This window comes from Dipodomys spectabilis, unplaced genomic scaffold (assembly GCF_019054845.1).
Source record: "Dipodomys spectabilis isolate Male_0828 unplaced genomic scaffold, ASM1905484v1 ptg000019l, whole genome shotgun sequence".
NCBI classification, from domain to species: domain Eukaryota; kingdom Metazoa; phylum Chordata; class Mammalia; order Rodentia; family Heteromyidae; genus Dipodomys; species Dipodomys spectabilis.
In genome coordinates this window covers 9,075,366-9,091,307 of record NW_024870696.1, presented here as the reverse complement: position 1 = coordinate 9,091,307, position 15,942 = coordinate 9,075,366, and the positions used below count along the sequence as shown (strand labels likewise).

Here is a 15,942-nt window from a genome sequence, read left to right as displayed (position 1 = left end):
ATCTCCCCCCGCCCCCCCCCGCCCCCCCCCCGCCCCCCCCCCCCCCCCCCCCCCCCCCCCCCCCCCCGCCAACGCCAAAGTTGTAAAGTTCATTTTTCAACATAACGTCTTGTACATCTCATTGTTGCAGTGGGTCCACCTGTATCCCTATTTAAACAATTGTTTTTTTTTCCCTTCCCCTTCACAAGTTATACCAACATCAAATACAGTGAAAACAGGGGTTATACCATGGGGGAGGGACATACAAAGCAACAAAGAAATCATCTTGTAAACATGTTAGAAACAATAGCAAGCAAGAAAAAAAACATTTGAGTCCTTATCTTGGGGTTCATTTTACCTAACATCAACTTATCTGACCATGTCTGCTTGACTCAGACATATACTAGTTATTGCAAATAAGGGAAACCATGGGACCTATGTTTCTTGGGCTTGGCTTACTTAATATAATTTTTCCAAGTATTTCCATTTCCTAACAAATGGGACAATGTCATTCTTTCTGATGGAGGCCTAGAATTCCATTGTGTATATATACCACATTTTCTTGATCCATTCATCTAATGAGGGGCAATGGACTACACAGCCAGGCACTGGTGGCTCACATCTGTCATTCTAGATACTGAGGAATCTGAGATCAGAGGATTCAGTTTGAAGCTGACCCATCTTCAATTAACCAGTAAGCTTATGTGGCTCAAGTGGTAGGTTAGTCATGATCAAACCAGCCAAGTGAAAGCTCAAATAAGAATGAGATCAATCCCTAGTACCAGCACACACACACACACACACACACACACACACACACACACACACACACACACGCTTATAATCATTTCAGAGGAGACCAATGCTTCTGCTGAAATTTATGGAATGCTGGACATAAGCAAGTCCATGGAGAATGAAATTGAGGAATACCAATAATTCACTTGAGGGAGGATATAGAATTTAACGAGGCTATGCTAAAATTTTCTTTACTTTCTCAGTACCTGACCATGAAGAAACGATATACTTGCAACACCAGATCATGGTAAATATTTCAGAGGTGTTTCTAAATTAAATAAAAAAAGTATATTCTTTTGTTTTTTTGTGTTCTTTATTCTGAGTAAGTCTCGTATGGAGTCCAGACTGGCTTCAAATCATGATCCTCTTCCCCAGCTTCTCAAGTAGTTGAATTACAAGCAGACACCACTATATCCAGCTTATTAGAATTCATTCTTAAGAGAGGCAGTAAAATGTAGGCGATCACCTGACGATATGTTTCACATTTCAACGTAAATGTGGGCCTGTGGAATTCTCTGCTAATGCATATTTTTTTAGGGATTATAGCTAAGGAAGAGGAACACTTAACCTGTTTACTCTATGACAGGGAATCTGTTTCTTTGCTGAGGTCTATTGTTATGCAAACTAGAATTGGAAAACCTAAACTGTTAACAAAAATATGTGTGACTGCTCACAGCATCTTTTACAAAGCAGTTAGATTTTTCCCATCATTAATAAGATATCATTTTGTTTACTCTCACTTCTTCATATTTAATGCTTCTTTCTCTTAGAGAAACATCAAATGTTTGTATTTTTCTGTTTTGACAGTGGAATGTCTCTGCTTATACTTACCAATTTACTAAAATGTTGTCAGATTCTAGCTTTTAGAAAACTTGTAAATTTTCTTCAGCAAATTTTTCCAAGTGAAATTATGCTAGCTTAATTTTGCCTGGATTGAATACTAATTATATTTCTTCAAATCTTTGAAAAATTCCCACATAATAGACTTTATATAAGAAAGATATTTAATAACCCCAGTTATATGATCAAATCTGTTTCTGGGAATGAAATAAAAATCTGCTTTGGTTTGTTTACATCAAACTACATTGTTTAGTATTTTTATTTTTAGAAATATTACTTCCTAAAGTTTCAGTTCCTTCCCTCTTAATTGAAAGCACTATCCTCAAGGAAAATGGAATTGAAGATGATAATTTTTCACAGAGTACAAACTTTTATCATGTGGAGAACAAAGATTCTACATCATAATGTTTTCTCCTTATTTTTCGTGTATGATTTAACAAAAATACATCGTCACATCCTATTTTCTTAAACATAGAAAGAATAAGAAATTCAAAACACCCTGCCTTTGTTTGTGATCTCTGCTGTCTCTCTCTGTATAGCTGACCATCTGATATTCTCAGATAGTATGGCCTTCTCTGCCAGCAAGCCTCTGATCAGCTCATGAAACCTGGTCCTAAAGGTTACAATGAGATGACCTAACCATTTGTCAGGACAATTCATTTATGATTTCACCATCAACAGTTACAACATTAAAATATCATAAAGATTTACAACGGGAACATATCAGAGCTTTATGATATTGATAAAAAAACAGAAGGCTTTACCCTCCCAGGAACAAACACTGCATATTTGTGAAATAAACTTAAAATAAATTTGTTCTTAAATCTGTTTTCCCTACCAGTGTGCAAAATCACTGGAATCAGGGATACACTTTCATTTAGAATTTTATATGTTGTCCCATTAAATTGGTATTGTATTATAGATCCCTACCAAAGTAAAAGAGTTTGTCATCATAACAGTTAAAACAGTGGTAGGGGGGTAGAGTTCAGGGGTAGAGCCCTTGCTTTGTACATATGAGGCCCTACGTTCTATCCTGAACCCTGCCTCTCCAAAAAGTCTGTGGCAATGAACTTTTGAGATAAGCCCTTCAAAGTATACTCTTCTGTAGAAGATACATCCTGACCAATTCAGTCCACTGTATTTTCAATAGTAACATTTGGTCTTATGCATGTTTCACTGAAGAATTGAGTCACAGACTTCTTATGGCTCAATTATTTATTAGGTAAATATTGGTTGAGCACTCAACAAGTGTCAGACACGGTTAGGGGTCAGAGATACAGGAGGGAGAGAGAAGAATTCTTTAGCCTTATGAATCCTAGAAGTCTACAAACAATTGTAACAAATGCTTGTAAAACAATACAATGAACAATTATGTGATAATACAATAGACAATTATATAATCAACAAATTTTATTTCACTTACTGCATTCTATAGAAAAAAATAAAACATTATGAAAGAAAATACATTTAAAGAGTAGAGGTGGCTTCTTACAGTAGTATGAACAAGGAGACTTCAGTGTTGGGAAGATAATTGAATAGAGAAGAATCAAGACATATGAGAAGTTGCATAAGGAGGAAGGTTACCAGTAGGGGAATTCTACTGTAGCACGCAGATTTAGAAATGACCTCTGAAGGTGGATGCTGGTGGCCCACGCCTGTAATCCTAGCGACTCTGGAGGCTGAGATCTGAGGATAGCGGTTCAAAGACAGCCAAGGCCAGATAGTCTGTGAGACTCTTATCCCAATAAACCACCAGAAATCTGGAAGTGGCAGTATGATTCAAGTGGTAGAGTGCTAGCCTTGAGCTGAAGAGCTCCGGGACAGAACCCAGGGCCAGAGTTCAAGAAACACAACCAACCAAAACAAGAAAAAAAAACAACTTTTGATTGTGGCATATGCATTAATACATTTTTTAAAACTTAGGCTAAACCAGTAATTCATAAAAGGCATTAAACCCTTATTAAGAACAAAATTGAAATGTTACTTTTATATGAAAATTTATCATGCTATTTAGATTATTTTTTTAAAAAGGTCTTTTGTCATTGTAATCGCTGAGGCTCACATTGAGCAAACATTTTTACTTTCAACCTGATATTTTTAAAAAAGAAAGTAAAATGATTAAATCACTGTCAAGGTTCATGATTCACATTTGGAGATGGATTCTTTTCTTAATGCAATACCTAACTTTTGATAATTTTTTAAAATTAATATTTAATCAGATAAAGACCTGGGACAGGCATGATGGAAAAAAAAAAAAAACAGAAAAACAAAAGAAACAATATACCAAACACAACTTGCTTCCAACTTATGGATACATGAACCCACACTGATTTGTCAACCGAACTGTTTTTACTCACTCCTTCAAGCTAGTCAATAGTGGGAACAAAATAGACATTTTCATTGTCAACTGGCAACTGTATTTGAGGGAGTCATATTATCCCTAGAAATTACATTCTAGTTCCTTTAAAGTATTGCTGACTACTCTGACCGAGTAACAAGGTAAAGGATCTAGGATAGTTGTCTGGCTTTTCTAACTTTTGTTTATAAAAATACAGTAGTTCAGCAAGTCAGTTAACTTTAGTTTCATCTATAAAATAAATACCACAATGCTGAATTTGGAAGACAGGAATAATCGAAGCATTTAGTAGAAGACACACTGAACAGGATCATTAACAATAGATGTCATTGTGGTTATTATTAGCGAACAAGCTATGCTCATTCGTCTCTGTCACCTTGTCCTTGTGAAATGACTATGTGGAACTCATATGGCTGATGCAGTTAATTTTATCAGATTGTAAATAGGTCACACACACACACACACACACACACACACACACACACACACAAACATGTGCACGCGAGCGTTTTTCATGCCTTCCATTCTTCATCTCTTAACCTATCCCCACTGACCTCAACAGTCAGGTGACCTGCAACATCCACTTAACACTTCAGATGCAGTCAGCTTGACCAAGGTTAGAACTCTCATTTAGCTACTGTAGAAATCACAGATAACCACTAGATGTCAGATTTGTCAAATAGATAGAAAGGTTTTCCCGCTGTTACCCTTCCAACTCAGGACCTAGAATCCAGGTTTTCAGAGATGAGGCCATTCAGGGTGGTATGGCCATAGGAGGGGAAGGGAACAAACAAATCGTTTAAATAGGGATACAGGTGGACCCATTGCAACAATGAGATGTACAAGACGTTATGTCGAAAACGAACTTTACAATTTAGGCTGGTGGACAGTGTAGTAGTTGTGGAGATGGGAGGGAAGGGATAGTAGGGGAAAAACAAAGGAGGAGGCAACAATGCTTGTTAAGAAATGTACACATTACCTTGCTCATGTAACTGTAACCCTTCTGTACAGTATTTTCACAATTAAAAAAAAAACTTACAAAAAAGAAATCCAGGTTTTTCTATTTCTCCTGTCTTTGTGATTTGGGCAGTGTTCCAACAGTCATGTTGAGACAGCTCAATTTTAGTACCTAGTTTGTGATTTATTCCTGCATAATGTGTCTTGTTCAAAGATAACTTTTCAAAACTGAGTAATAAAAATTGCAAATGCACTGCAAGTGGCACTGTGTCTAAGTGGTAGAGCACTTACCTTGAGCTGAAGAGCTCAGGGACAGTGCCCAGACCCCACAACCAAAAACAAACAAAAAATGCAAATGCATCTTGACACCCAGGGCATGGAATGGTTGATTCACACTTTCTATGTTCCAGGTAGCACTGAGGAATTAGGACAGCTAGGTAGACCAAAGGAGGCAAGGTGGTGATGAGAGACAGCTTGTACAGTGGTCTGATGACAGCGAAATAAGAGTGTATCTAAAAACAAAATCTATCACCATAAAAACTAACAAGAAAGTCACTTAGTCAATGGCATTCTTAAAGTCTATCTTTCCTTCATTGTACAGAGGCTGGAAGCTGGGCAGTGGGCATGAGAGTCTTGAATGTAAAACTAGCTAAAAAAAACTCTAATTTTTTTTCCTTCTGTGACTTTACTGCAATATCTCCTGAAAATATTAAAGGATATATTATTAATTAAGGCCAAATAGAGCAGGACCTTGGAGAGAGTTAAAGACAGACTTTGGAAAGCCATATGGATATTCCTCAAAAGGGTAAACATAGACCTCCTCTATGACCCAGGAATTCCACTCCTGGGGATTTACCCAAATGAACACAAACAAGGCCACTCTAAAGCCACCAGCACAACTATGTTCACTGTAGCACTACTTACCATAGGTAAGATATGGAACCAAACCAGATGCCCCTCAGTAGATGAATGGATCAAGAAAATGTGGTATAGATACACAATGGATTTCTATGCTTGTATCAGAAAGAATAGCACTGCCCCTTTCATAAGGAAATGGAAAGACGGAAAAAATCATATTATGTGAAGTAAGCTAAAGAAACATAGGCTCCATGGTTTCCGTAATTTGTAATAATTAGTATCTATCTAGGATAATTCTAGCAAAAGATCACAATAGCTCAATAACTATGTGCATATGACGATATAAAGTGATGCTAACTGCAATGAACTCCAAGATATGGAAACAAGAGGTTTTGTTGGTGTTGGTGTTGTTTTTAATGTATTGTGTGAATTTATTTCTTTTTCTTCCATTTTTTCTTTCCTTTGGTTTATCCCCTGATGTTACTGTTTATTTTTTTTTAATGTTGGTACCCTGTTTTGTATATACATTTATCTGATATGGAGAAGAGAAGGAGAAAAACAAAATGGTGATACAAAGGAGAAGCGTTGAATCAATGCAACACATTACCCATAAGACACTATGTTGGAAGTGAACTTTACAACTTGGGGGAAGGGAAAGTGGTTAGCCATGTTTGACAAGACATGGACTCATTGCTTTACTTACATAACTGTAAGCCCTCTGGACACCTTTGCAATAAAATTAAAATAAAAATTTAAAAAAGAAAAGCCAGTGGGAGAGTAGAAAAGCAACATCTGAGAGACCTCTGGGACAGCAGTGGGCCAGCGGAGGTACGTTGAGGAAGAAAATCTTATGTGATAGATGGCATAGATTCCTAAGGTCCCAGAGTGCAGATAACAAGAAAAATATTAATTTGATGAGAAAACAATTCATGAAAGTTATTTTTCATCTTTACATCTGTCTATGTTTTAATACCCATAATTCAGGTATTTACTTTTTTAATATGTCTTTGTTGTAAAAATACTGTACAGAGGGGTTTCAGTTACATGAGGAAGTAATGAGTACCTTTCCTATTGAGCATTGTTACCTCCTTCTTTGTTTTTCTCCTACCATTCCTTCCCTCTCCACCTCCCCAACTCCCCCCACCCCTAGTTGTAAATTTTGTTTTCAACATAGTATCTTGTACATCTCATTGTTACAATAGGTCAACCTGTTTCAGCATTTTGTTATTTCACTTTCCCTCCCCAAATTAGAAAAATGTATATACAAAATGCAGGACACTGAGAGAGGAGAAGGATAGAAGGAAAGGAGGAGAGAGATAAAGAAAAAAATAAAATTAATTAATTAATTAAAATGAAACACTTAAAAATTATATATGTATGAAGAAATAATGCTAATATAAATAACATTAAAAGCATTATGGTGAGAGTGTGTGAATTGAGTAATCAATTTCTAAATGAACTGTGCACACAATGAAGGTGAAAGTCTAATAATCGAAGATGGATATATATCTGGGAATGAGCAGAACAGCAATTAATTCATGCAAAAATAGCCCAAAAAGACCAAAAAAGAAAAAAGTTAAGCACACACACACACACACACACACACACACATAAAATAAAAATGACGAAAAAAAGAAACTTTTTAATTAAAAAAAAAAACAGGTAAGAAAAAAGAGTTCTTCAATTTGGGGTGGGAGGGAAGGGTCCCCTGTGTCCATAACCACTCTCTTTGTGGAGTCTCTGGTTTGCTTGTGGTGTTTGGTTTTCCTGTGGCTTGATTGAAAAGAGGAGTTATACATTATTTGTAATAACTAGTATAAGTCTAGGACAAGCAGAAAAGGTGAAAAGCTATGTGCATGTGACCATATAAGATGATGTTAAGTGAAATGAACCGCAAGATAGGGACACAGTGTTTTTTTTTCTTTCTTGTTATTGTTTTTAACGTATTTAAAATGTACTATGTGATTTTTTTTGTTTCTCTTATAGGTTCTTCCCCCATAGTGCATTGTATTTTACTTTTTATTTCTGTGCCAGTACTGGAGGTTTACCTCAAGGCCTTGCACTCTTGTTTGGCATGAAGATAACTCACACAGTTAGGTCATTGGGGGTGTGTCCTTGAAGAGGATATTGGCACCCCAGCTATTTACCCTATGCACTGGGGAAGCTAGAGATTTCCCCAAGGAAAGTCCCTGTGTCTATTTCCAGGCTTCAGTTTTCAGAAACCAGGTCTACTAGACACAGTCTTCTTGCCTTAACTCAGTATTACTCTTTGGTTCACCCTTTTGATCATGATGTTTTACCCACAATATTTGATTGGTTCTTAATTCTCCATCATATCTGGCTATACTCTTGGCCTTTCCCAAGATAACTTGTGCCCTGATACCCTAACTCAGGTTTGTTCTCCCAAGTTTCATCCCTGAATCACTTAGAAGAGGGAATCTGGATGCTTATTTTACAAAGATAAATTTTTGGAGAAAAATTAAAAGGGTAAGATAAACATAATTATTTTTTACTAATTATGTATCATGTTCTGTGCTTTGTGACTTACATACATAATTTTAATCTGTTCAACCAATACTGGAGTTAGATGCTATTAACCTTTAAAAAATATTGAGCATGCTCCAATTTAATAGATTTCCAAGCAAGTATAAAATAATTAAGATCTTGTAACCTAATAAAGACATTCAGATTTATGAATCAATTTATTAATCAAGAAGCACTGAAGTCTACAAAACTATTAAAGGCCTTTTTGAAAGTGATGTTACAAACACATTAAATTTTAGCTCCAGGAAAACTTTCCTGCTTCCCTGAACATCCAAGGGCATATGCAAGTTTTAATTTTAATCTAATTTTAAACTAACAAACTGCTGTGCTTGATACATTATTTGGTGACTTTTTGTGTTGATTTGATTTGGCTTTTTGACAATGGATCTTGCTATGCAGCTCTCGCTGACCATGAACCTGTGATCCAATTGCCCCAGCCTTCTAGGATCACAAGAGTGCATAGTGCAACAATTCCCAGTGAGTTGGTGTAATTTTGTTTTTACAGCACTGGACTTTGTAGTCAGGGATCAGGGCCTTGCACTTATCTGGCAAACACATATCCGCTTAAGCCACACCCAGCTCATTTTTCATTTTTTAGTTCAAGTAGAGTCTTATGCTTTTTGAAAGGGCCAGTCATATGCGACATATGAATGAGTGAGTTCTGGAGTATGAACTTCTCAGAAAAAGGATGCAAATGCAATCATACAAACACTGTATGAGATACCTCTATTTGATGCATGAGTTTAGTTCCCTATCATTTACATTCTTTAAACTCTTCAGGACATGCACCATATTTAAAAATGACTCAAGGGATGAACTGATTCCTTTGCGGGGGGGGGTCTCCCAGTGATGTTTAAGAAATTGCTAAACTATGAAAGTGGTAGCTAGAGGAAACAGTAGAACTGTTGGAAATTCAATAGGCACTTTCAATCGCTTCATATATATGGTGACAAAATGTTTGTAATAAATCAACCTGGTAGCATACCAGCACTGCTTCATGACAAAATACAGCGTCTGTTTCTATTATTAGAGCACAATTATTTATAAATCATCATAAAATCATCATAAAATGAGAAATGAACATCCAATGGAGAGAAGCAGAGACACAACTGTGGCTCCTGAGCAGCAAGGTCAAGTCAGGTACTTGTCATAACAAAGGTGATTTTCTGACTTCATTTATTTTCCTGACACCTGTCAGCAGATACCTTATGTAAGGTTGATGGCCAATTTCCTGTTGTTTTGATGTAGGCAGAAATTGTTTTGCAGGTCTACAGAAAATATTCTTATAACATTGCAGATGTCAGAATTGGGTCAATACAGTTTAAAGAACGAAGTAAATTAAAATGTGATTGAAGAAAGTGTGGGTCATTGGAAAATACCTGTTAATATGGTCCGCAGAAAAGAAAATGCTTCATGTGAGCCATGCTATTCCACTGAACCTTGGCTTTTATTTTGTGCCTCATAGATCATATGGTCTTTTGGTGGGATAGAAAACAATTGACAATGGCTTATTGGAGTTAGCTGAAAGGAGTTCCAAAATTTGTATATGTGCCTCACTCAGGAAGGTCTTTTAGGACCTAATGAAATATGTCATTAGGCTACCTAAAGCTTTATGAATTGGAACCCAGAAACCTAGGTGTCCTTTTTCTAGATATTTCTTATGTGAGACTGCAGCCTTCTGCCTTTCTTTTCAGCACGAATATAGTACTTAGAATTGGAGATATGATTGTCTTGGAAGGACTGACACTCTGTGAATGCGAGCTGCTGAAATAACCAATCGTGTGTACAGGGGACATTGGTTGCACAATATATTCTAATTGGGTCACTGATTTCCTTCAAAGAATGTATTGATTAACTACAGCTTCAATATAGCTTTGGTGTAGTCTGGCTCAGATTATCCTAATTTATATTTTTAAAGGAGAATGTCAATTAACTTAATTGGTATTTTACATATTCTTTAACAATATCTGTAATAGACATTTACTTAATTTTTCCTTTAGATGGTAATCTATATAGCATTTTCTGTTACCAATACTCTTCCATTTTCTGATATTCCTCTTAACTAGCTAGGAAACTCCAATGCTGACTTCTTTATAATGTTGGCATTATTTCAGAATTTACTTTTATATACAGTAATTGTAGGCTTTAATAACTGGATCCTTTTTTTTTTCCAAGTAAATAGGTGTAGCCCGTCTCCTGGTACACAACCATTCGTGTGTCTAATCCAAACCTTAAAGTGAATCGTGTTTATTATGTAAGTCCAGGAGGCTAATGTGAATAGCCTGACATTTAACACAATATTTCCTCTGTGAGAACATTTGTGGATTTCCCCTTAACTTTTTACAAAAGAAATGGAAATTACAGTAGACCCTGTAGTCAGATTTGTATGTGGGAGGGGCGGGAGTAGGGGCGCATGCGCTTGCGCACAATATGCGTGCATTCAAGCATGCTCACCAGTGCTAGGACTTGAACTTAAAGCCTACGTGCTATCCGTGGGCTTTTATTTTTTTAGCCATAGCTCCACTTCATTTTGTTTTGGTGGTTAAATGGAGATAAGTGTCTCGCAGACTTCCCTGCACGGGCTGGCTTTGAACCATCATCTTTGGATCTCAGTATCCTGAGTACCTACAAATACAGGCGTGAACCACTGGCGCCTGATGCCAGTGGGAATTCTGAACATACAAATTCCAAGATAGGATGTTTTGCACAATGAATATGTTGAAGTGAGGGAAACTAAGAAATAACCGATGTTGGAAAGTCTTTGATGTTCCCAAAATCCATCCCCAGATCCTAATGTGAGAGGTAGCCTACCAAACCTAGCGGAAAGAATCATCCTTATCTCTAAAGATGGGGATATGCTGGAGCAATTCTGGCAGTTGGGCTTTGCTAGATTAACTCATTTTCCCTAACTGTATCTTCCTTTTCTATAACTCTCTACTCTTGCCCAAATGTAGCATAAAGACACTCAGCTTTAACTATTTTGTTCAGGTCCTTATTTCCTCATGAAGATATCTCATGAAGTTCCCACTAAGGAAATCTGAATTTTTTTATCTTGTCAAACTATTTTTTGTCACTGAGTACCAGCTGAGAATCTAGAAGAGTAGAAGGCATTTCCTCTCTTGTGCTCTCAACCTACATCTGACTATGTGATTTCAAACACGTTGCTTAACCTCTGTCTTCTTCAGTAGTTTCAACATTGCAGAAATGACTTGAAGGGCTGCTGTGAAGATGAAATAAGAGATGATATAGACATGTCAAGCTCAGGTCAGTGCTTCGTATGGTCTTTCTAAATGCTAGTGAGTAAACCTACTCTCAAAGGAATCTTTAACCATCAGAAAGCTAAAACCAAGGACTTTAAAAATATTGAGAATTGTGCTTTAAAGAAAAAAAATCAAGCTAGGCACCAGTGGCTAACATCTATAATCCTAGCTACTCAGGAGGCTAAAATCTGAGGATCTTGGTTCAAAGCCAGCCTGGGCAACTCTTATCTATAATAAACCACCAGAAAACTGTGCCTCCATCAGAAAGAATGACATTGCCCCAATTGTTAGGAAATGGAAAGACTTGGAAAAAAATTATATTAAGTGAAGTAAGCCAGGCCCAAAGAAACATAGATCCCATGGTTTCCCTTATTTGCAATATCTAGTATATGTCTGAGTCAATCAGAAAAGGCCAGATAAGTTGATGTTAGTGGAATGAACCCCAAGATAAGTATTCAAATGTTTTCTTTTTTTTTCCTTTCATGCAATTGTTTCTGTCTTATTTAAGATGATTTCTATGTTGTTTTGTATGTCCCTCCCCCACAGTATAACCCATACTTTCACTGTATTTGATGTTGGTATAATTTGTGGAGGGGAAGGGAAAAAAACAAATCGTTTAACTAGGGATACAGGCAGACCCATTGCAAGAATGAGATGTACAAGTCGTTATGTAGAAAAATGAACTTAACAATTTTGGTGGGGGGTGGGGGGAGGGGAGGAGTATGGGAAGGGATGGGAAGGGGAAACAATGAGGAGGCAACAATGCTTGATAAGAAATGTACTTGTTATCTTGCCCATGTAATTGTAACTCTTCTGTACGGTATTCTCACAATAAAAATAAATAAATTTTTAAAAAAAAGAAAAAGAAAAAGACCTCCCAAGTGAAGACCTGAAAAGAAAAACAAAGAAAGAAAAAAGAAAACTGGAAGGGGCGCTGTGGTTCAAGTGATAGAGCACTAGACTTGAGCTGAAGAGCTGAGGGACAGCGCCCAGGCCCAGAGTTCCAGCCCCATGACAGACAAAAAGAAAGAAAGAAAAACTTGGAAAGTCACTCTCCGGGCCAATTCCCACCTCAACATCCATGGGAAATTCATCACAGGACAGAGCATCTCCCTCCCATGGCTCTCAAAATTTATAGTGTTCTTCAGTGGGAAGAGTTTACCTTGTCCTTGGTTAGCCCCAAGTGAAATACTTTCAGCCTCTCAGTTTGGACTGCTATGCTATTATAACAGGTACTTAAACTGCTTTTATTGGAAAAAGTATTGACTTCTTACTTGGGAGTACAAATTGACTAAAAGCTAGAGAAAAGCTTGGCGTGTCTGCCTCCATTTTGTGTCGACCTTTGTCTTAGCCATTCACCTTGTAACACAGGAAGGATAGTACTGACTAAATAGTATGTTTATATGAGTGGCTCAAACAACCCTCAGCAACAGTGAGCCTCATAGAACAGATTGTCCCTGAAGCTAGGTCATGACCTGCAGCTTGAGCAATCACCAACAACCTGCAGCAGGAGGAATCATCTCAGGAGAGCCCAGCTGTTCATCTCAAGTGGTAAGGGCAAAAACATCTTGTCTGGAAGAATGGAGGTCCTCAAGGACCTTGGTCAGGTAGGGTTTAGGCCTTATCTAACCTAAATGGGAGACCATGGGCTAACAGACCACTTCTTGCTACTTCTGGCTATAGGACCACTCCTGTGACTGGGGCTGTTTATACAGATCCCTTTAGCAAGTCCTTGTTTATTTGAAAAGAAAGCATGTGTCTATACCTAAAGATGGCCGAAAAATGTATCTATGACTAAAGATGGCCGAAAATGATGTGAAGTCTGTCTTCTAGTAACATACCTATGTCAAAAATAAAATCTTCTTTCTCTGCCCATCACCATGTGTCTCTCTTTGGTATCTAGAGGCGAATGGCAAGACATGTCATTCAGAATCATGGGAATTTGGACCTAGACTTTTGAACTCTGACCTGAAACCTGAGCTACATTTTGAAGTGAGAGCCTAAATTGCAACTCTAGTTCTTTCTCATTATCTTTTAGTTAGTACCTAAGACAAAAGTTACAAGGGCCATGAGATTCTGCATCTTTTAATGAAAGATAAAACAATATAAACATACACAAATTTACAGAGAAGGGGTCAACTTTAATACATTTGGAGTAAAGGGTGTTTCATATTTAAATATGGTATAAAAATAAATGCAAGAAACATTAACTAAGAACATAGACAAGAGAGACACAACTGGCTTTAGACTAAATACATAGGTGAAATGAACCTTTCTGTGCTAATTTATTGTTTAATACATGTGAAGCCATTGTGTATACTTATTGATAATATACTTGTTTTTCTTTAACAATTCTTCCAGTTTGTGACTGAATTTTCAATGAACTGTGTGTCTTAGCAGAAGCTTTAAGAGAAATAGAGAAAAGGAGAAATAAAAGTTTTATTTCACTTGAACTTATTAAAAAGGAAAAGACCCAAGTCCAGCTTAGTAGAAGGCAGAAGAGAGCAGACAACAGTGGGAAATGGAGATGGCGGAGTTCCTTGCAGACGGAATGCCGTTGTCATGTGCACACAAAAGGGAACAATTAGCTCCTTCCTTCATGCAACATCTTGGTCTAACATCCTCTGCTCCAGGTAACAAGAATGAGCTACAAAGTATGGTTGATGACATCAGTCTCCTTCCATGCTACAAGGTTATCCATTTAGTAAGACTGAACAAGACTTGTTAACCTCTTGGATGTCAGAGATTTCCCCTGTGAAAAAATATGAAATGAAAAATGAAAGAAAGAAAAGAAACATATAATCATTGAATAACTGCATACAAGTAGCATCTATTTATTGCAGCTGACATTTCATAAAAGGGTTAAAACTGAGTCTTTTATTTATGTGTGTGGTCCTGGGAATGAAACCCAGAATTCTAAGCATGCTCAACACACACACTCACTACTAAGTCCTCCCAAATTGACTCCTTTAAGTACACCTGAGGTCATGTGTCATGATTAAACCCTCCCTCTCCCCCCTCCTTTCCCATCCTCCACCATAGACACATCAAACAAAGTACTTTCCCTTCTTCCCTCCCTCCATCCTCCCATTCACTTCCTCCCCACTGCAAACAGACTGATGGGTTCACAGCACACATTAGCAAATCATAAAACATGTCCATAAATGTTCCATAAGGCTTAGCAATGATATAACACCTAGGTTCTCACAGGATTATAAATATGCTAATATGCTAATAACATCTTAGTATGATGCTCTGAAAGATAACAATGTGAATGCATTCAATGAACTAAATGCTGCATTTATAAACATTGAGAGATTTAGGAGGTGTGTTTAATTCAATAAAATGAATTTTGATGGTGCGATTAGTAAAAACTTAAAATATAGAACCTATCTCTTTTTTTATAGAGTGAATGGAGAAAAGGAAGTATTTATGAATCTAGAGACAAGTTTGCCTAATAGTTCTGTGGCTAACATTTTCCATTCTTTCATTCTTTTAACCCAAACCCCAGAAAAATCTGATATATCTGAGTCCCATATATTTTGTTAGTACATGGAACATGGGGTGCATATTCTTTTTTTCTTTTCCTTTTTTTAAAATGTTGAAAGCCAACTTGTTGCTTTTAATTACAGGTATTCTAGGTATACACAATTTTTAACATGTATGAACATGTTATGGATTGCTAATTGATGGTTTATTTCTCATTTTCTATGTTCTAATACAAAAGTTGATGGCCTATTTATTCAATTGATCCTCTTCTCCCCAAAGGATAAAACAAGAAGAAAGCAAAGAACCTATATGTATATTTATCTTCATAGTATATACATATATATATATATATGTATATACTATGAAGATAATTTATACTCTTTCAATAGTCTAGACTTGCTACCTACTGTGGTCTGAGTTTGACAATTTGGTGGCTTATGCTGAGAGAAAAATCATTGCTCATGGCTATTGTCATAATCAGTTCTAGCTGCTGTAACAAAACTACAGACTGGGCCACTCACAAACAAGACTTTTGCTTTCCACGGTTCCTGAGGCCTGCGTATTCAGTGTGTAGTGAGGACTCCCTTCTATGCCCAGATGGTGTATTCTTCTGACTTCACACAGCAGCAGGGCAGACATGCTCCTTGGGGCCTAAGGGTGCTAAGACCCACTCATAAAGGCTCCACACTCTTGGTCCATACACCTTGCCCATGGCCCACTACCTAGTACAATCACCCCAGGGCTTAGAATCTATGTATGTGTGTATGTATGTATGTATGTATATATGTATATGCATCTATCTGTCTGTCTGTCTTTCTAGCTATCTATTAATACTTTTGGAAGGACTAGGCACAAACATTGCAG

The 15,942-nt window shown here is 37.1% G+C and overlaps 1 long non-coding RNA gene across 1 annotated transcript; it reads right to left on the bottom strand.

Moving 5' to 3' along the window:
- Positions 1 to 3,497: 3,497 nt before the first annotated feature.
- Positions 3,498 to 13,718, bottom strand: LOC122103762. Its single transcript, XR_006146830.1, has 3 exons — positions 13,707 to 13,718; positions 6,894 to 6,898; positions 3,498 to 3,671 (listed from the first exon to the last, which is right to left on the bottom strand). It is a non-coding gene; the product is annotated as an uncharacterized LOC122103762 (long non-coding RNA).
- Between the last annotated feature and the right edge of the window lie 2,224 nt (positions 13,719 to 15,942).